This window comes from Nicotiana tabacum, chromosome 4 (genome assembly GCF_000715075.1).
Source record: "Nicotiana tabacum cultivar K326 chromosome 4, ASM71507v2, whole genome shotgun sequence".
Classification (NCBI taxonomy): Eukaryota; Viridiplantae; Streptophyta; class Magnoliopsida; order Solanales; family Solanaceae; genus Nicotiana; species Nicotiana tabacum.
In genome coordinates, this window is record NC_134083.1 from 107,763,374 (window position 1) to 107,786,615 (window position 23,242).

General features: G+C 41.1%; 1 non-coding gene across 1 annotated transcript; it reads left to right on the top strand.

Annotated features, from left to right (window-relative positions):
* Positions 1–9,868: 9,868 nt before the first annotated feature.
* LOC142180443 (small nucleolar RNA R71) lies at positions 9,869–9,975 on the top strand. The gene has a single exon (XR_012709068.1). It is a non-coding gene; the product is annotated as a small nucleolar RNA R71 (small nucleolar RNA).
* Positions 9,976–23,242: the final 13,267 nt, after the last annotated feature.

Below are 23,242 nucleotides of genomic sequence, written 5' to 3' on the forward strand. Positions count from 1 at the left end.
GCACTCTCTTCCGAGTAATACACACTAAATATGCACATCCGATTGAGAGGTCTTCAACCAACCACAATAATAATGTAATTGAACAAATTGAGAAAATACTACGGCAAATCTATATTAACGTAACAAGAAATTCATCCTCCAATAGGTTCCATCAAAACCCTAGATTAAGAGTTTCGCTACTTGTACTCATAGTAACAATATCCCAAATATTTTGCATAACTAAATTACAAAGTAAAGATGAAAGAATGTAGAAATCGATGATTCTATATCCCAACTGGTGTTCCAAGAGCTATTCTTGCCTCTGGTCGCAAAAACTCCTTCAAAAGTGGTGTTTTATGTCTATTTATATGTGTAGGAAAAGACCTAAATGACATAGGTCAAGTCCTAGTCAAACCAGGAGGTGAAATAAGCCTTCAACATCCGAAGTAAGCGTGCCTCAGACCATTCCTCGTGAGGCTCCACGCGAGATGAACCTGGCCTAACACTGTGCGGCGCTAGCTCCCACGTGAGCTCGCCTCACCCTTCGCGATGCCTGCTCCTACGCGAGCTCAGAGGCTCGCGTCGCCAGCTTCCACGTGAGACCAAAGGGTCGCCTCGCGAGCTTCTTCATCTTTTCACTGCTCAATGCATTCTTTCTTCTTTCCACAGTTTTCGAGCACACTTTATTCTTTAAATCTTCCTTTTGCTCTAATTTCATCTCCAATTTACCTACACATAAAATAGACTCCATTACGCGCAAATATAGTGTAGTTTAACATTAAAGCACATAAAATACAAGGTAATTAATGTACTAAAATATGGAATTATAGCCACACATCAATACCTCACACTTAAACATTGCTCGTCCTCGAGCAATCAAACTACACTTATAGACACGACCTTTTTAAGCAATTCCCTTAACTCATCACACCCTGAATCTTTCAAATAGTCTAAGCACAAAGGTGTAACATCCTCACCTCAAGCTTTGATTCATAAATACCATGCCTTATTCACAATTTACTTACTTACTCTAACATGGAGGTCAATGACATTGCCTTTCCTTTATGAATCACGTGCCATCACCCAACAAAGAGCTTAGTTTCATACACAATGAGTTTTAAGAACGTAGGAACTCAAGATAGGAAAAATTCACTCGCTCTCAGAAATAACATTCATATGCCACAAATGATGCACCATAGGCTTGCCCGTAGAGCAATACTCTACTAATCGAGCTCATTCAGTCTAGGATCAAGTATGACTTTAATTGGTTGTAATGTAGGCTGTGAGTCGGGTAGGATACATTTGGATATGAGTATATATATATATATATATATATATATAAATATATATATATATATATATATATATATATATATATATATATATATATATATATATTTCTTCAATCCAAGTGGCTTTTATTGATATATTTTTTCAAAACGGTGCACCTTACTCCTTATTTCATTTGTTGCACTCAAAAGCCAAACCACCACTCCACACTTTAACTTTTACATAATTCATCACAATTCAAGTGCTCATGAGAGGTGACAAGGTTCCAATATATGGTCGATTCAAACAAAGGGGTAAGGCTTGTAATGTGGTTACCAAAGAAGCAGGATTATAGGCTCAAAGGGGTTGACTACGTTACATAACATTTAGGCGGGTAAACTATATATATTTGGCTCAACAAAGAAACACCTATATCACTTCCCAGACTGAACAAGACTACTATTTTGCTTTGCACACACACGGGGCAAGTTCTAGACATCAAATGCAATACACAGAATACGTACAAACCTCACACGCACATAGCAATAACTCACTCATGATTAGTTTTATCACGACACTCTAGTCAAAGCAGTTAAGTAAATTTAAGAATCTACGATTTAAGGTACTTATACTAGAGTCAAAAACTGAGCCTAATTGTCACAACCAGAGTACTCACTATTCTCAAGGCATAACGTAGTCAAGAGATATCACTGCAATTCAGTTCATAGCCCCATGGTTTCTACTCCTAAAAATTAAAACTAACTACACCCGGTTCAACTAAAAACCCTTGGAAAAGAACCACGTCCTAAAGAAAGAACAACGGGGAATTACTACACTACCTACAAGAAAATTTTTTTTTTTTCTGTAGACTTAATTCCCTCAAGAAAACTGTCTAAGAGATCCATCGTCGAGAAGAGTCCAATTTTGTTTTTTGACTTAGCAAGACGACACTACACATTTTTATCATTTTGTTTTTTTTAAAGGCTAATACGACACTAACTAAAACAAATTAGTACATTATAACAACAAAAAGAAAAAAATTAACTAAAACAAGACTAATATTTACAAGTTACCACCCCACACTTATTTTTCATGCAATGTCCTCAGTGCATACACAAACTGACAAAACAAGAAATAAATGAGTGGGGTGTAGGAAAACTCCCTGATCAAGCCGCATCATCGCCTTCCTCCTCTGAGGCTACCCACTCCTCGTCTTGTGCTTCCTCCTCCTCCTCATCATCATCCTCATCATCTGACTACTCTGGCTCGTCCTCGGACTGCTCAGGTATGTTGACATCCTCATCGTCTGGGAGTATGTATCCATCACCAAGTCCAATCAGCTGCTGAGCATGAGCATTGAGCGGGAATCCTTGCTCCAATATGGCCCTCTCCTCTGTAGTGGCCGGTCGTCGCCCGATCCGAAGTTGCAAGTCCATCATCCCATATAAATGGGCCATAAAGCTGTCATCGCGAGCATTGCGCTCGGCACCTATCAGTAATGGCATCGCAGTCTCCTCCTTAACCCGGATACTTGTAATGTCCATTAGTCGTAGGGGCAGATCAATGGTGTGATCGAAAGCTTTTTCCTCCTCAACCTCTTCAGTGTCTCAAGAACTAAGTTAACATATTTACAAATGGAATTCAATTGATCCTCTTACTAGTTCTTACTAGAGACATCTGGTAGCGGATCAAATGACCCATATTTACCCTCTGACCCGTTATGAGGAAACATAGCACACACGTCCTCTCGCGGCTAATAAGCGTGTCATGATTGCAAGGTAGGAGTCGTGTATTAATCAGTTTCAGCCATACTTGAGCCTCTGCCCTCATCTTCTTCTTGGGGAATTTCCTTTGCTGATTTCTTTTCTTATCCCGAACCCAAGCTACCACAGAATTGATACCACAAAAAGTGTGTCTCATCTCTCGATATGTAGGACGGGCGATGAAGTAGGCCAATGGCTCCTGAGGAACATCCGGAGCACCTAAGAAATTACATATTGTCATTGCTGAAAAATCTATCAACCATTCACGAATCGGCACAAGCTGTTCCGGATCCTTTGGATCAAACCCTACATATAATTCCCGAACCAGATTGAGATTTATATCCCCTGTATTTTTAAACACATAACTCAACCCCAACTCATAGATGCCTCTCCAAATTGCTTATTACTTGGCTTGCAGGCGACGCTCATGAATGGCAGCTTCTAGATGTACATGTTTTGGCTTACAACGCCTGTACCAATCCTTAGTGTGTGGGGGTATGCTTTTGAGTCCAAACTCCTGCTGTCCTTAAACTTGTGGACGACTGGCTGTGATAGCTGCCATGGCTTGTAGTCCTTCACCTTGACTGGAAGTAGCTTTCCCCCCCCCCCCTTTTCTCTTCTTCGGGGGAGGTACGGAGACGGAGCCGTGGATGTGGCTTTGCCTTTACCGGTGTCTTTTGTTAGAGGCATATTTGTACCTACACAAGTGAGCATGAATCAGTTTAAGCTGCATTGCAACATGTCAAAACATGGTCTTGCTACCCTACACATAAGAGTTTAACATATGATTATCAACAATTTCCAAGGTTACTCAGACTTCGCCTCATCATTTCTTAGTATGAGAATCAAGCAATGACACATGGGTGCTTCCTCCAATTTCGAAGCATCGGGCTACCGGTGAGACACCCCACACTCAAGATTTTAAAGTGGTGCATGACTACATAGCACTAGTCTGATAATCTCGGAGACTCGGGCTCCAATAGGGACAAAGAATTCCATTGAGGCATTATAACGAACACTTAGCATGCACTAGTTCCATGGGAGTGCTTGTAGGGGTGAGGGATTGTCTCACCCTCCCAAATTGGCTTGGGAGTTCCGTACTACCACTTGTTCATACAATAGCAACACCATTCCTATGGGGTTCATGGGGTTGGGACACACAAACACATTGTTACAATGAAGAACAACCCCAAATTTTATGTCTAATGTCATGCATTGTCCTAACTCGAAATTGCCCAAAGAAAGGAGATTGAAATCATACCTTAGATGTTTAAGAGGAGGGATTTACCTTAAATTGCTATTGCAAGGGAAGGAAATAGCAGAAGATTGCTTGTCTTCAATGGGGTTGTGAGGGAAGGGGTTTGGCAGAGTTCTTGAGTGTGTTTTGCGAGCAATGAGGTTTGGGCGTTTAGGTTAGATTTTTAAGGGAGGGGGTTAAAAGAAATAAGGGGAAAAATAAATAAAATAACTGAAACAATGCACTTACCTGGTGACGCGAGGTGTCTTCCTTGCCTTACCCCTCGCGAGGCGCGCTCCAATGCGAGCTCTTGAGCTTGCGGCGTGAGGCCTAATGCTAGACTCACCTTGCCTCACCCCTCGCGAGGCGAGCTCCCACGCCAGATGCACCTCGCCTTTTCCCCCGTGAGGCAAGTTCCCACACGAGCTTTCCATCAGGCGACGCGAGACCTAACGCCTGGCCCAACTCGCTGGGGCCCAGGCGATGTGTAGTGCACTGTACGACTTGCTGAAATTACTTGCAAACATGTTAGTACCTAAAAAAATAAAAAGAAAAATACTAACTACTCTAAAGATCAACTACGGATTGGGTTGCCTCCCAACGAGCGCCTTAGTTAATGTCACGGCATGACGAATACAACATTTCAATGGGTTGCCTCCCATGAAGCGCCTGATTTAACATTGCGGCACAACGCATGCAATCGACTTAAGGCTCGCTCAACATTGGTGGCTCTATCAAATGAGTCACTGACACTACTTTCGTGTCATCCATGCCCAAATAATGTTTTAACCTGTGCCCATTGACTCTGAACTTGTGAGAGCCATCTTCTGAAGCAATCTCTACGGCTCCGGTGGGATGAATCTCTAGCACACGAAATGGTCCTAAGCATCTTGACTTCAATTTGCCCGGAAACAACCTCAATCGCGAATTCAATAATAATACCCTGTCTTCCGGCTTAAAATTTCGCTCAAGAATGTTTTTGTGGTGCACCAGTTTCATTCTTTCCTTGTATAACCTCGTACTCTCAAAAGCATGGTACCGAAACTCGTCAAGTTCATGCAGCGCTGTGACTCTACTAGTTCCAGCAGCCTCCACATCCAGGTTTAATTATCACAACACCTAGAAGGCTTTATGCTTTAACTCCTACGGCAAGTGACATGCCTTTCCAAACACCAATTTATACGGAGACATACCAATCGGAGTTTTGAATGCAGTGTGATAATCCCATAGCGCATCATCCAATTTTCTCGCCCAATCAGTCCGAGTAGCATTTACAGTTTTTGTCAAAACACTCTTGGTTTCTCTGTTTGACACCTCGACTTGCCTGCTTGTTTATGGGTGATACGGAGTAGCAACTTTATGGCGAACACCATATTTCTCCAACAAATTTGCAAAGGCTCGGTTGCAGAAGTGGGTGCCCCCATCACTGATGATAGCTCTTGGAGTGCCAAATTTGGTGAAGATGTTCTTTCTCAGAAAACCAATAACTGCCTTCACTTCATTTGTTGGAAGTGCCACAGATTCTAACCATTTAGATACATAGTCCACCGCTACAAGTATGTACTTGTTATTATATGAGCTAACAAATGGTCCCATAAAGTCGATTCCCCATACATTGAATACTTCTACTTCTTGAATTGGGTTCATGGGCATCTCATGTCGACGGAAAATATTCCCCGTCCATTGGCACTCATCACAACTTTTCACCCAGAAGCGTGCATCTTTAAACAGTGCCGGCCAATAAAAACCTGAATCCAGCACTTTAGCCGTTGTCCTTACACCTCCAAAATGTCCTCCATATGGTGAAGCATGACATGCCTGCAAAATAGAAGATTGATCTATCTCGGGAATGCATCTCCGGATCATGTTATCAAGACAAGTCTTGAACAAATATGGTTCATCACAGAAATACATGCGACAATCACGAAAAACCTTTTTCTTTTGCACGGAAGACAAGTCATAGGGAATAGTACCGCTGGCCAGGTAATTTGCAATATCTGCATACCATGGTGTAGCCTCGAGGCTTGTTGCCAAGAGTTGTTCATCTGGGAAAGTCTCCATGATCTCCTCCACCTCAACCTTCTTTTCCGCTCCTTCAAGCCTAGACAAATGATCAGCAACTTGGTTTTCTTTTCCCTTTTGGTCCCGAATTTCCAAGTCGATCTCTTGTAGTAGTATCACCCATTGAATTAGGCACGACTTTGACTCCTTTTTCTCATTAGGTACCTGAGGGAAGCATGGTCAGTGTAAACAATTACCTTTGAGCCTTTCAGGTATGACCTGAACTTATCAAATGTGAACACCACAACTAGCATCTCTTTCTATGTCACTGTGTAGTTCAGTTGGGCGCCTCTCAAGGTTCTACTTGCATAGTAGATCGGATGCATGACTTCATCTTTTCACTGCCCAAGAACTACTCCCACAGCATAGTCGCTTTCATAGCACATCAGCTCGAAAGGTTGCCCCCAGTCGAGGGCCACTATGATTGGTGCAGTCACCAGCTTCTTCTTCAACTCCTCAAATGCCACCCTACAATCATCAGAAAACACAAAACGGTGATCTTTTTCAAGAAGTTTACACAAGGGGTTAGCAATTTGGAGAAATCGTTTATAAACTGTCTGTAGAAATCAGCGTGGCCAAGGAAACTTCTTATTGCTTTGATGGAAGTGGGGGTGGTAGCTTTTCTATCACATCAACCTTTGCACGATCCACCTTAATGCCCTTACTTGACACTAGGTGCCCCAAGACTATACCTTCATGTACCATGAAGTGGCATTTTTCCCAATTGAGCACCAGATTAGTCTCCATGCATCTTTTCAGCACTCTTTTCAAATTCTTTAGGCAATCATCGAATGCGTCTCCCACCACTGAGAAATCATCCATGAAAACCTCCATTATGTCTTCTACCATATCTGTGAAGATGGCCATCATGCACCTTTGAAATGTGGCGGGTGCATCGCATAGGCCGAATGGCATTCTCCAGAAAGTGTAGACGTCATATGGATAGGTGAATGACGTTTTCTCTCTATCTTCCAGGGCAATAGAGATCTGATTATACCCTGAGTATCCATCCAAAAAGCAGAAGTGGGACCTCCCAACCAATCTATCTAGCATTTGATCAATGAACGAAAAGGGAAAGTGGTCTTTTCGGGTGGCCTTATTTAATCTTCTATAGTCCATACAAATTCTCCATCCTGTGACTGTTCTTGTTGATATCAGCTTGTTGTTCTCGTTTTGCACTACAGTCATTCCACCTTTCTTTGGCACACATTGGACTGGGCTGATCCAATTGCTGTCGGAGATGGGGAAAATGATCCCCGCATCTAACCACTTTATCACCTCTTTTTTTACAACTTCTTTCATGTTGGGGTTCAGCTTTCTTTGATGTCTCTGGAAAGTTGTGGCCATCTTCCAGTAAAATCTTATGCATACAGAAGGCCGGGCTGATACCCTTAATGTCTGTAATGGTCCAACTAATTACAGTTTTGCACTCTATCAATACTTGCAAAAGTTGTTCTTCCTGCACATCTAACAAATCAGATGAGATAATAACAGGTAAAGTAGAGTTGGGTCCCAAGAAAGAATACCTGAGATGAGGTGGTAGCAATTTCAGTTCCAACTATGGTGGCTCTTCGATCGATGGCTTAGCTGGAGGAGTCTTTCTTTCTTTTAAGTGGAAAGACTCAATTTCGAGCTCTCTTTTCCAGAACCCTTGGCCTTCAAGAGCCAGCACCCACTCCGCCAAGTCCTCTCTATTTACTTCTTCTAAGTTCGTGAGACAGGCTGCTAGAGGGTCTTTAGCATTCAGAGTCTCATCTTCCTCCTCCAAAATTACATCCACAGCTTCTATGAGAGAGCAGTTAGTAAATTCACTTGGTCGCCGCATAGACTTCTGCACATTGAATGTGATCTCTTCATCATTCAGTCTCATTTTTAGCTCTCCAGTTTCACAATCAATCAGTGCTCCCCAGTGGCCAAGAATGATCTTCCCAAAATTATGGGAATCTCCTCGTCAACCCGGCAGTCCAAAATGACAAAATCTGCTAGAAACACAAACTTTCCAACTTGCACTAGTACATCATCATGGACACCTGATGGCCTCTTCACTGTCCGGTCGGCTAGCTGTAGTAACATTGATGTGGGTCTTGCTCTTCCAATGCCTAACCTTTTGTATATAGCCAAGGGCATCAAGTTTATGCTTGCCCCCAAATCACACAATACTTTAGCAAAAGCATAGCTGCCTATTGTGCATGGGATTGGGAAACTCCCTGGGTCTGACAACTTCTCAGCTATGGGTCTCGTCACGACAGCACTACAGGACTGGGATAGGGTAACATTGGCCAAGTCTTGGAATTCAAACTTGCGAGACATCAAATCCTTCATCATTTTGTCATACCCAGGCATCTCCCTCAAGGCGTCAATTAGTGGAATGTTTACCTGGATTTGTTTCAACATCTCCATGAATTTCTTATACTGCTCATCCTTCTGATATTTGGCCAATCTCTGTGGGAATGGTCCTGGAGGTCGCTTCCGTCCTGTGATTTGAGTCTTATCCTGCTGAGGCACTGCTTCTACTGTCATTTTTTGTGCTACCTCAGTCTCCTTCGCAACCTCTTTTTCTTTGCTTGTGCTCTCTTGTGCATGTTATATCGTCACCTCAGTTAACCCTGTTGAATCATCTACCTCAATGGGTATTGGCACAAGTGTTTTAGTTGGTCGGATTTCGTGAGCAATTTCTTGCTCAAGATCTAGGTCTCTACCATTTCTAAGACTCACTGCCATAAGCTCTTTCGGGCCCTGCTCTTTTGGATTGACTTGTGTGTCGGCCAGTAACGTCCTTTGGGGACGATTATTTAGAGCCATCGAAATCTGTCCTAATTGAATCTCAATGCCTTTTATCGTTGATTCATATGAGTCCACTCTCTCTTGCATTTTTCCATTGGCCCCAATTAGTTATTGTAGCATTCCTTTAGTTTCAGACAACCCATCTTCTTGTCTCACTATTTGCTGTTGTTAAGGTTGTTGATAGGCTAGCTGCTGATTTTGCTGGTTGTATCTCTGTTGCCTTTGGTAAGGCACAACTTGACCTTGTGGTTACATAGCTCCAAGATTGTTGCTATTATTGTATTGTTGTTGTGCTGGTCTATATTGCTGATTCTGTTGCCCCCAATTCTGACCACCTTGCCTCTGTCCTCCATAATTGGCCACATAGTTCATATCTTCCTGATAGTGCTGGTTATCACTTTCTGCACTCCAAGAGCATGCATATGGTTGGTTAATGCATGGTGTACATAAACCCACATTAGTCGTGTCAACTATGTGTACCTGCTGCTTCTAGCCTGATTCATCGATCCTTTTTGTGAGGATACTCATTTGTGTCATCAGAGTGGCCATATTTTCGGCTATGGAGTTGTTTGGGTCCAAAGCCACAAAATGAACTACATGAGTGATCGTAGAGTCTCTTGTCATCCATCCTGAGTTTTGAGCCATTTTATCAAGTAGGAGCTTGCATTCTCTGAATGATTTGCTCAAAAATGCTCCACCCGCTGAAGCATCAACATTGGCCTTTAAGCTGTCTACCAATCCCATGTAGAACCTCTGCCGCAACATCTGATCTGGAATGCCATGATGTGGACACTTAACTAACATACCCTTGAACCTCTCCCACGTTTCTTGTAGTATTTCTGTTGGTCTCTGCCTGTAGCTCAATATCTCATCAATTTGTTTGGCAGTCTTATTGGGTGGGTAGAACTTGTTCACAAATTGCTTAACTAATTCCTCCCAAGTAGTGATGGAGTTTATGGGGAGTGAATTAAGCCAAGTCTGATCTTCTCCCGTCACCGAGAATGGAAACAGTAACAGCTTTATTGCTTCCGGTGTCACATTAGGTTGCCTTTGCGTGACACATATCGACAGGAAATGTTTCAGATGCTGCTGAGGATCTTCAATGTAAGACCCTGAGAATAGTCCCTTGTTCTGCAACAAATGTAGCATGTTGTTTGTGATTTGAAAATATTCCACTTGTATATGAGGGACTGCAATTGCGGTTACCAGATTTTTGGCGGTGGGTTGTGCCCAATCATACAATGCTGCTTCAGGCACAAGAGGCACCACACCCTGATTGTTCTAGTCATTTGCATTGACTCTGTTGATTGGATTTTCTATTCCGTCATCCATGTCTAGTTCGATTTGTTCGGTTGAGTTCTGTTGTTGGTTGCCCTTCTTGTTTGCACGATTCAGTGCCTTGAAAACTTTCTCACGATCTGATACTGCTTCGAACAATTCACCAATTCTTGAGGAGTTTCTAGGCATGCACCTGTAACACCCAAGAATAAAAATGTTAGAATTTCAATGTATTTAGTTTAAAACATGAAGAAAATTGACTACACTAAGAATTCTAGCACTTCTTTTAGCTGCAATTAATAACACTGTTAACTTCCCCGGCAACGGCACCAAAATTTGGTCACCCCCAACTATGCCTTCCAAAAAGGACTAAGCGGTCGTTGCAAATATATTTCGGTCAACAAGTCCGGAGTCGAATCCCACAGGGAATTAACCTATTAAGCACAGCTACTAGACTATCACAAATTCACGCAATCAATATTCTGGAATATTTAAATAACAAATTGGATGTTTACTAACTAAATATCACGTAATAAAAATGCAGTAATAAATAACTAACTACGAATAGGTTGTAGACAAGAATTGAAATGATCTAAGGTTATGATTTCCCCTATTGTCGGAATCCTTTTCTATACGTTTTCAATAAATTTGCCAAAGTTTTCTCTACCGATCATGAGCACTCTAAGTGTTATAATTCTCTCCCGAGTAACTACCACAATTTACTAGACATATTCTTCCGAATTACGCTAGCTGGCACTAAGTACGGCTCACTCGGATTGCACCAAGGTTTCATTATTCCTAATTGTGCCTTAAAACACTCCGTATTCATCCCTCCTATACGTTAGGAGTGATGTTGTTCAACAACTACCTAAATATGCACTCTCTTCCGAGTAATACACACTAAATAGGCACAGTCGATTGAGAGCTCTTCAACCAACCACAATAATAACGTAGTTGAACAAATAGAGAAAATACTACGGCAAATCTATATTAACGTAACAAGAAATTCATCCTCGAAGAGGTTCCATCAAAATCCTAGATTAGGAGTTTAGCTACTCATACTCATAGTAACAATATCCCAAATATTTTGCATAACTAAATTTCAAAGTAAAGATGAAAGAATGTATAAATCGATGATTCTATCTCCCATCTGGTGTTCCACGAGCTATTCTTTCCTCTGGTCGCATAAATTCCTTCAAAAGTGGTGTTTTATGTCTATTTATATGTGTAGGAAAAGACCTAAACGACATAGGTCAAGTCCTAGTCAAATTAGGAGACGAAATAAGCCTTCAACATCCGGAGTAAGCGCACCTCAGACCATGCCTCGCGAGGCTCCACAAGAGATGAACCTCGCCTAACACTGTGCGGCACCAGCTCCCATGCGAGCTCGAGTTCGCCTCACCCTCCGCGATGCCTGCTCCTATGCGAGCGCTCAGAGGCTCGCGTCGCCAGCTTCCACGCGAGACCAAAGGGTTGCCTCGCGAGCTTCTTCATCTTTTCACTGCTTGATGCATTCTTTCTTCTTTCCACAGTTTTCGAGCATACTTTATTCTTTAAATCTTCCTTTTGCTCTAATTTCATCTCCAATTCACCTACATATAAAATAGACTCCATTACGCGCAAATATAGTGTAGTTTAATATTAAAGCACATAAAATGAAAGGTAATTAATGTACTAAAATATAGAATTATAGCCACACATCAAGAAGCAGGTGAGGAGGATGATAACGGTCTCCCGAGATCATTCATAGCTCCTGATGACACCGACGCCACCAAATCAATGGTTGAAGTGTTAGAGCAAGTCATAATAATCAAACACCTACCAGATCGAAAGGTATACCTGGGCACGGGGTTAACCCCCGAGCTTAGGGAAAAACTTATTAATTTTCTTAAAGCTAATGTAGACTGTTTCGCTTGGTCCCATCTTGACATGACAGGGTGTAACACACTGAAAAATTTTGAAGTATTTAAGCGCTAGTAAGAAAGTTGATGTGTGCTAATTATATTATTTTATGTGCAGACGAGGACTATTAATATAATGGATATCAGTTGGATATGATAATAAGTGTACAAGGCATATTATAAGTGATGTGGGGTCTAAGGAGAGCCTTAAGTCCAAGTCAAGTTGGAAATTACATGATAGGCTAAAAGTTCCAAATGAGTAAGCACAAGACCAAACTTTGGATGAGAATATCTACATATATATATAAAGAGTTATGTGATGGATGACCTATCAAATAAAATACCTTTGAGTGTAGTTTCTAAAGCATCAAGCCATTAAACATTTGGACATTCCTACTAAAAGTTATGATCAAATTACCAATTCAGGGTTCCCTTGCATGCACTGGACAGCGAAGTGAGGCACACTTCACTAGAGTAGACGCACCCCAGCTCCAGCTCTTTTTAAGCCAAGTCAGGGTTAATTTCCCCCATTTCGTTTGGACAAATTTTGGATCTCTTCTCCACTCTCTCAAGACCACCAACTCCTCTCATCTTCAAGGTAAGCAATTCCCATAATCTTTGTGTGAAATTCCATCATTTCTACGCTAGTATTTATGAGATCTACACACAAAATACATAGATCTTCAAGAAATTTCTTCAAGAACTCAAAGGAGGGTTTTGCAAGATTACTTCCAAAAGGTAATCCTACACCCTTAGACTTACATGTATGGATATATTATGGGAATATGAGTAGAATTAAGTATAGGATCCCATGGTATGGTGATTGGAAGCCATATGTTCCCAATTTAATATATAACCATTGTAGAGATTGAAAGGTGATTATTTGATGGAAATTTATTGGTTTGGTGTGGATGGATGATCATGTATGTGATGTTGGAAGTTATGAATTGTTTAAGAATGATTGTGGAATAAATTATTGGTAAATGGTAGTAGTTGGATGGACTAATTCTATGGTTAAAAGATGTAGAGATTCATGCCTACTAGGTGTTTAATAAAATACCTAAATGGCATAAATTATGGTATTTGTTACTAATATTGGTCTCATTGGATGTTGTTATTGTAGATTGAAGTTGCTTAGTGTAGTGGATCATGTTGTATCATTAAGGGACAAATTTGAAGTATGTTGGCTAAACTTTCTCTCTTAGAATAGAATTTCATAATGTTCCCGTAAGTTTCAAAGTATGGGTTGCTTATTAAAATGTTATGGCTTTGAGTCGTGTTTCAAATGAAGGCTAGTATGCCAAATTGTGTGAGAAAAACTTGATATGCTTAAGACTCTAAATTGATCATATGTGTACCTAAAGTCTTGATTGAAAATGTCTTGTTGTTGATAATCTATAAAGATGCTTGAAAATGACATAAGTAAATTGGGGATATAGAGTGTGGCCAACTTGCCAAGAATTTAAGTTATAATTGTGGCTAGTGGTGCCAATGAAATGAGAGGGTGTGATAAAGATTATGAAATGAACCTCGACTCAACTGTTTAAAAATAATTTCAAAAATAGAATTGCCTAAAAGCTTTTATACTCAATTCATGCCCATAAGTGGCTGTTTTAACTAATACTTTGCTTTATAAATATATCCAGTGTGGCTTGAGTTCTCACATACTCAGGCATTGAAATTGTATATTGTCATTTTTGGGAAAGAGTATTGCAAGAATAAATGGTGTATTGATTGTGTATGATTTTGATGTGTGTTTTTATTGCTGATCGGTATGCCCCATTCCTTGGGAAGAAACCTTTTGTGTTTAAAGTTCCCATTACAAATGGATTTGAAGTATATGATTTCTGAAATATCCTATATGTTGATATTTGATGGTGATCCTTGAAATTGAAAGAGGTGAAAGTGTGGAATATGAAATACGGCCATCGTGCCAGGAATAAAGAATCTTGTGAATGGCCAAATGAGCCAAGGAAATATTGTCGTTATGAATGACTAGGAATACTAATGAGAATTTATACTATGTGAAAGATGTTGAGGTGAGTACAATTGTATTTATGTTACCTTGTGTGCAAATCAAATCAAAAAATATTTTTGGGAACATCATTAGCAAAACCGATGAAGGGTGAGTCATAAGGCCTACACCTGAAACTACACGTGCCGGTGTGAGGGTGGATTATGATTATTCCACTTATTTGGGATGAAATTGAAATATTGGATAAATTGTGATATTATTCCCCTTAATTTGGATGAAACTGGTAACAATTTTGTGGGTTGGAAAAGTCAACCCACACGACATATGTGGGAAGGCGGCCTAGCTGATCGGGTGGAGATCGGACGCCATGTTGCGGATATGGTGGTACTACTCTTGGTAACAACTTTCTTTCGCATCACATGTCAAACCACATTGTTCGTAGGGAGATGGACTAGCCGACCGGGTGTTATTGGACTCCGTGCTAACAAAGACGGTGGTATATCGGTGCTAATGATCTCCCAACCAAAATTGTATATGAAGTTCGTATTTTGAAAATTATTATGTTTTAACTGGGCATTTGGATATTGTTGATTGTGACTTTCCGTTTCTATGTGTTGATTTTTCTTATATGGGCATTCTATTTTGAAAGAGGACTTTTAGCTATACATACTAGTGCTATTCGACAGTACTAACGTCCTTTTTGCCGGGGGCGCTGCATCTTTAATAGATGCAGGTGGTTCTACAGCAGGCGGCATTGATCAATGATAACAGTTCACTCTTTTCAGCTGATTTGGTGAGCCCCACTTCATTTTTGGGTCATGTATATTTTGTTTCTCATGTACTGTGTTTTGAGGTATAGCCGGGGCCTTGTTGCCGGCATTTTCGTATTACTCTTCTATCGTATTTAGAGCCTCCGTAGACAGGTTGTGGGCGGTATTTGATGTGGGGAATTGAATTAGAAATGTTGGGATTTGAAAATCATGTTTTTCATTGATTCTATAAACTCATAATATTTTGAAAATTATGAATGGAGCTGCTAATGGGAATGAAATGGAAGTTGTTAATGAAATCTTTTAAGTGTTTGATTAATGGAGTACATCTCCTCTTATTTCATGAATGAGTTTGGGTAGAAGGAAATCTGACAGGATTTCTCGGCCAGGTTCACTTGGTTGAGCGCCGGTCGCGCTCCCCGAGTTTGGGGCGTGACACGGGGATCCCACCGGAGGTAACAACTCATAAGCTAAGTTTGGACCCGAAGTTCCATCCGATCAAGCATAAGAGAAAGCCACAATCCGAGGCCAAACATGCATTCATCAAGGATGAGGTATCCAAACTTCTTAAAATAGGAACCATCGGGGAAGTTAAATACCCGGACTGGTTAGCTAACGTAGTGGTAGTGCCTAAAAAAGGGAATAAGCTAAGAATGTGAGTGGATTACAAAGACTTGAACAAAGCATGCCCTAAGGATTATTTACCTTTGCCTAACATCGATCGAATGATCGACGTGATGGCCGGGTATGAGATACTCAGTCTTCTCGATGCCTATTCTGGGTACAACCAAATTCGAATGGACCCGGACGACCAAGAAAAGACTTATTTCATCACTAAATTCGGCACCTAATGTTATAACGTAATGCCATTTGGATTAAAGAACGACAGTGCCACCTACCAACGCCTAGTAAACCGGATGTTCGAAGAACAAATAGGGAAATCAATGGAAGTTTATGTTGACGATATGTTGGTCAAGTCCCTACGAGTAGAGGACCATTTGAAATATTTGCAAGAGACATTCGACATCCTGAGAAAATACAATATGAAGCTGAACCCGGAGAAGTACGCATTCAAGGTTGGATCGGGCAAATTCCTTGGGTTCATGGTATCCAATTGAGGGATCGTGATCCACCCCGACAAAATAAAGGCCATAGAGGATATCACCAAGATGGACAACATCAAGGCCGTTCAAAGACTGACCGAGCGTATAGCCGCCCTGGGCCGATTCATCTCGAGGTCCTCAGACAAGAGCCATTGATTCTTCTCACTATTAAAGAAGAAGAAGAATTTTTCCTGGACCCCGGAATGCTAGCAAGCTTTGGAAGAACTCAAATGGAACCTATCAAGTCCACCCTTGATGCACACTCTGAAGGCAGACGAACAGTTGTACCTCTACTTGGCAGTTTTCGAGGTGGCAGTAAGTGGTGTCTTAGTGTGGGAGGAAAAAGGTACACAATTTTATATTTACTATGTTAGTAGAACTCTAGGTGAGCCCAATCAAGGTATCCTCACCGGGAAAAATTGGCGCTCGCTTTACTAAGCGCTTCCAGGAAGCTAAATCGTATTGTCAATGCCACCACATATGTGTCGTGACCTCTTACCCACTAAGGAATATCATGCACAAGCCCGAGCACTCGAGCGGTTGGCCAAATAGGTCATGGAAATTAGCGGGTACGATATCGAGTATCGACCCCGAATCGCCATAAAATCTCAGATTTTGGAAAACTTCGTGGCCGATTTTACGCCGGCCTTAATACCTGAAGTCGAAAAGGAATTACTGTTGACCTCGGGGACGGGCTCGGTATCGTATTAAAACCATATATAATTAAGCAATCTATTAGAACTGTGAAATTGACTAATAATGAGGCCGAGTATGAGGCCATGATTGCAGGTCAAGAATTGGCTAAAAGCCTTGGGACCGAGGTAACCGAAGATAAGTACGACTCCCTCCTCATGGTGAATCAAGTTAAGGGAACGTTCGAGGTAAAAGAAGAATGGATGCGAAGGTACTTGGGAAAATAGAAGGTAACCCTACACCAATTCAGGGAATGGACCCTGCAGCATGTACCCCAAGATCAAAATAGTGAGGCCGATGCACTGGCTAACTTGGGGTTGTCGGTCAATTCCGATGAGTTCAGTTCGGGAGCAGTAGTGCAGCTGATGAACTCGGTGATAGAAGAAGGCCATGCCGAAGTGAACTCAATGAGTTTAACTTGGGATTGGAGAAACAAATACACAGACTACTTGAAAATAGAAAAATTTCCTTCAGATCCAAAAGAATCGAGAGCCCTGCACACCAAAGCTGCCTTATTTAGCTTGGTCGAAGGGGCATTGTTCAGGAGGACCTTCTTTAGTCTACTAGCCAAATGCTTGGGACCAGGAGAGACCGAATACGCCATGAGAGAAGTTTACAAAGGCACTTACGGGAACCATTCGGGCGCAGAATCCTTGGTTAGGAAACTAGTTAAGGCTGGCTACTACTGGACCGAAATAGAGAAGTATGCGAAGGACTTCTTACGAAAATGCGATGATTTCCAAAGACACGCCCCGATGATCCATCAACCGGGAGAAATGCACAACTCGGTCTTGTCCTCATGGCCATTTATGAAGTGGGGAATGGACATCGTCGGTCCCCTGCCATGGGAACCCGGTAAAGCTCACTTCATACTATTCATGACCGACTATTTTTCCCAATAGGTTGAGGCCCAAGCGTTCAAAAAGGTCCGATATAAAGAATTCATTGACTTCATCTGGGACCACATAATATGTCGATTTGGAATCCCGGCTGAGATTGTTTGCGACAACAGAAAACAATTCGTCGGCAGCAAGGTGAGTAAGTTTTTCGAAGATCACAAGATCAAAAAGATACTATCAACGCCTTATAATCCTAGAGGGAATGAATAGGAAGAATCAACGAACAAGACTATATTTCAAAACATGAAATTGAGATTGACCGATTCGAAAGGAAAATGGAAGGAGATCATGCCCGAAGTCCTGTGGGCATACCGTACGACTTCGAAATCAAGCACCGGGGCCACCCTATTTTCTTTGGTTTACAGAGCTGAAACCCTGATACCAGTCAAGGTGGGGGAACCGAACCTCGGGTTCTAGTGCGCAGCCGAAGAGTCGAATGGCGAGGCCATGATCACGAGCCTGGAACTATTAGATGAAAGGCAGGAGGCCGCCCTGACCCGGTTAGCCGCCTAGAAGCAGCGAACAGAAAGGTATTACAACCGAAGAGCCAGCCTCCGACACTTTCAAGTCGGGGACTTGGTGTTGAGAAAAGTAACACTATACACCAGGAACACGAACGAAGGGAAACTGGGCCCGAATTGGGAAGGACCGTATCAAGTTATCGGAATAACGGACAAAGGCTCATGTAAACTTGAAGCGGGAAATGGTGTACAACTACCAAACAACTGGAATGCGATACACTTAAAGCGGTACTACTGCTAAGGTACGAAATCAATTACTTTCTAATTATGTTATAAATCAGACTAACATATGTAGGTAATCAGCCAAGGACGGATGTGGCTATTAGGTCTGAAAGCACGTGTTACACTCTTTTTCCCTTGAACTAGTTTTGTCCCAAAGTGGGTTTTTCGGAAATGTTTTTAACGAGGCAATAGTAAAATGTGCTATCTTAGATTTGAAGACCGGTATCAAATCAAAATCGATGATCATTTGCTTCGGATTAACAGTATCCGAGCCCTCACAAAGTTTGACCTCGGATATTGGGGGGCCATTACCCTCGGGTTATGATCTTTGGCAAAGGAAAAAGAAAATTTTATGTGCTAAAAGCTAAGGCTTGGTGGTTAGGATTCATTATCAAGGTCAAACGGTCGTATGAACCATACCCACATAGTGCACTCTAGCCATGGCACAAGTTTTATGCAACCTCGATCATGTACCTTGCATACTAAGTAATGAATGAAATTTCTACTTCCCTTACACTTTATTACTACGCATTTTTCTTCTTCGATCCTGGATCCTAGAGCCCACGGGTTACCCCTACTCGGGGACTATCAAGCCTACACCCTACCCCTAATCAGGGATTGTCGCCCGATGAAAATTCGGAAGACCCGAGCTATCGAATCCCAGAGGCACCGAACCCACTAGGCAGTGCCCGAAAATAAAAGGCTATGGCCACCCTAAAAACGGCTCGGAGACGTCCGAAGTCCATAACCAGAAAGTAAGGCCCTTACGAAAAATTGAAACCTACTAAAAGGTTACCCTCAGCAAAAACATCGTCTAAACACACTTAAGCATATTAAAAACTTTCGGTCTCACCAAGGGTTTGAAGCCACAAGTAAACCAAACTTGCATTGAAGTTGGGCTCCGTTCGAACCTCCGAAAAACGAATCCAGAATTGCAGCTGATTTTATGCTAAGACATTAAAAACAATACGCAAATAGAAATTGCAAGTAGATGCTGGAAAAGTAAAGACACGGTATTGCCAGAAAGGGGAAAATTTTATATACTCCAAAATATATTTACAAAGGGACGATAGAACGGCCTCAAAATAAACAAAAATAAATACATAAGGAAAAACTAGAAAAGTACTAAGGCATCTATGTCTGGTCTTCACCGGGGTCCGACTCGTCACTAGAACCATCGTAGCCCTCGAAACCCTCGGAGCCTTTACGACCCTCAGGCTCATAGAACTCATTTGCCTCAGCCTCAAGCCTCCTAGATTTATCAATCTTGGCTGATAGGTCAAAACCTCGGGCATGGATCTCTTCGAGGGTCTATTTCTGGGATAGCCGCTTTATGTACTCAGTCTTCATCTTTAAGCGGTTCTCGGCTACCTCCACATCGGCCTTATATTGGGACACCATTTACTCGGCATCAGCAGAGGTTGCATCCAATTTAGACCTCAGTGCGGCATATTCTTGTCCGAGAGCATTCCGTTTAGCGAGCTCGAAACACCACTTTAATTATGCTCGCTAGTCAAAGATAGTATAGTATAATATCGTATCCACAGGGATTGGAGTTAAATAGTATTTTCATAGTTTCTATTATTATTGCTATCCAGGAGAGTCAACAATCGAGATTTATATGATTAATAATTAAAATTAACTAAGAATCTAAATCTATTGACTAATGTCTATAGAAACAAGGAATAAGCAAAGAAGGTTATCAGTGGGAGAAAATAGGGTTTTGATAGGATATGTGTAGGATAATTATTCGAGATCTAACTCTAGGTAATTCACTCCTAATGTTTAAGTGAGACTCTCGAATTCACTCAATTATTAGTTCAAACGTTCAGCAAAAATGCCTCTCTCAATTAAGTTTTAACCTCACAAGATGAACCAATTTAAGCACGTAAAGATATGCAAGAATGCGTAGTGGATTGGTCTTTAGGAGAATCTCTCTCGATTATCATCCTAACTATTTTTAATCAATGATTCAACTAGCCTCTTTCGATTACTGAGAAGAATTAATGAACTCAACCAACAAGATAATGTAAAGATATCACAAGTTATGCATCTATCGATTACATGAACTAGTGAATATAGATGCAACAATTAAATCATCCAAAAATGCTTCAATACATAAAACTAGAGTTATAATACACAAACAAATATAAATACACCAAATCCATCAAACCCTAAAGGGAACTACTCCATAGATATGGAGCAATTCATCACAAATATGTTTAAAGTAAAGAAAAACATAAAACGATCCAAACTCGAGTCTTGAGTAAGGATTGAATGATGAACTCCTTGTGCTTTTGCTTCTCCAACTCCTCCTTAGCCTCCTTAGGTCTCCAATATGTCAAAAGTCCCTAAAATAACATTTTTTCATGTATTTATACCAAGTAGGGTCGGGCCCAAACGAAATCACCTTCTCCTAGCCAAAATAGGAAAATTACTCTTTAAAATATACATAGGCGCGGCGCATGGGGCGACGCGCCATGCAGGGCATTAGTGGGGAAATCCTGTCACGCCCCAAAACTGAGGAGCGTGACCGGCGCTCAATCGAGTGAACCCGACCGAGCAAGCCTGTTAGATTTCATTCTACCCAAACTCATCCACGAATAAAGATAATACATATTATCATTAATTAGACGAAAATGTGTTCATGTCTACAATACCAATTCATTTCCAATAGTTTCATCATTTTTAAAGTCTCAAATGGACAAGTAATACAACCACAACATAACATAGTTTGTCTTTCCCCAGCACCAATACACAACCCACACTATGTCTACGGAGCCTCTATAGATAAAGAAGAGTACAATGATAATGTCGGAAACAAGGCCCCGGCTATACCTCACAAACCGAATACACAAAGTACAAAAGATACATGACCCCGGAATGAAGTGGGGCTCACCAAGTCAGTTGGGAAGAAGGTGTACTGCTATCACTGATCAATATCTCCTGCTGTGGAACCACTGCATCCATTTAAAGATGCAGCGCCCCCGGCAAAAGGGACATTAGTACTGTCGAAAAGCACTAGTATGTATAACTAAACAGTCTCTCAATAGAATGACAAATAATTCAAACAAGATTATCATAATATCAATGAAAGTGTTAATTAACATCAAACTTCAATTTAGGATCAAGACAGTGTTCAAATTAATTCCCATAACTCATATTGGGAGATTTTTAGTATCGATATACCATTGTCCACAATACCATTATTCACAATACCATTATTCAAAAAACCAGTACCACCGTACTCTTAGCACGGAGTCCGATCACGACCCGATCGGCTGGGCCTTCTCATTAGAGACATCAACCACAATTTCTCTCAATATCAATACCACCATCTTTAACACGGAATCCGATCACGACCCGATCGGCTAGGCTATCCATTAGGGACATCGACCACAATCACAATTTCAATTACAATTTCCAGCACAATCACCACCATGTGTGCGGCATAGTGTCCGATCACGACCCGACCGGCTAGGCTGTCTTATTTGAGACATCAACCTTTTTATATCAATCATCACATTTCGTATTACTTTCACATCTTTTCATTTTATTATAAGATCATTCTTGGCACGTTGGCCATATTCAGCATTTCATGCTCACCTTATCAATTTCAAATATCATTATCATCATCAACAGCAAATACAATTCAAATCAAGGTGTGTAATACACATGTGAGCAATTTAGAGTCTAAAGCACATAGAGATATTTCACAAAATTTGGCATAATAGCCTTCATTTGAACTTGACTTAAAGTCGAAACATTATTAATGCACAGCCCATATTTTAACATATCCTCAATTGGTAACATAACATGAATAAAGCATTTGGGATGCTTGTTGAACATATATCTTTCAACCCAATCTTACTCGGAATAGCCAGTTTCATAATGAATCACTCGGGACTTACATAATTTACATGAATATCATGGGATTCAACTCTAAGAGAAGAGTTTAGCCAACATACCTCACTTGAGCTTCCTTAAACTCTAAAACGTTCCGGAATTCTTAGCAACTTCAGTCTATTTTAGAAATATAATAATTTGAATCAAAATTTGGAAGATGATCATGGTTCTAGCTCACTTGAGCATTTTATCAAACACTAGGTGTGCATAAGGTTTCAATGTCCTTTTTATGAAGGACTCCATCATCCCACAACCCAATCTTTACCATTTTTAGCTCAACAATATTCCTACACACTTTGATAACACATGCATGTAAAATAAACAACTCTCATGCCCAAAAATTATCTTGCTAGTTACCCATTTTCAGAAGATTTCAAAATTAGGGTTTAGGGTGTAGAATCTTACCTCTAGGATGAAGACCTAGTGAGCTTCCCTTCTTATTCTTCCAAAACTTGAGCAAGAATTGAAGAAAAATTATTGAAGAACACCTTCTCACTCTAGGGCACTTTCTCTCACTCTAAAATATCAGATTATGTCTCAAAAATGGCCCAAAGAGTGTATTTAACGAAATAGGGTCGGGTTTTTAAAACCCAAAAATGGAGCTCCGGAACAAGGTATGCGATCGCATAACCGATATGCGGACCGCATATCGGTCCCCTAATTGGTTACAAAATAGCCAAAAGAACGGTGTGTGTATGCGATCACTATGCGGTCCGCATAACTGTTATGCGGTCGCATAATGCACCGCATAATAGTTATGCGGTCGCATAGTCGACTGCATAGTTGCTTCCAACTGACCCAATTAACTACCTCACTCTGCGGCCATTATGCGGTCCGCAGAGTGGTTCTGCGGTCGCATAATGGACCGCAGAAATGCACTC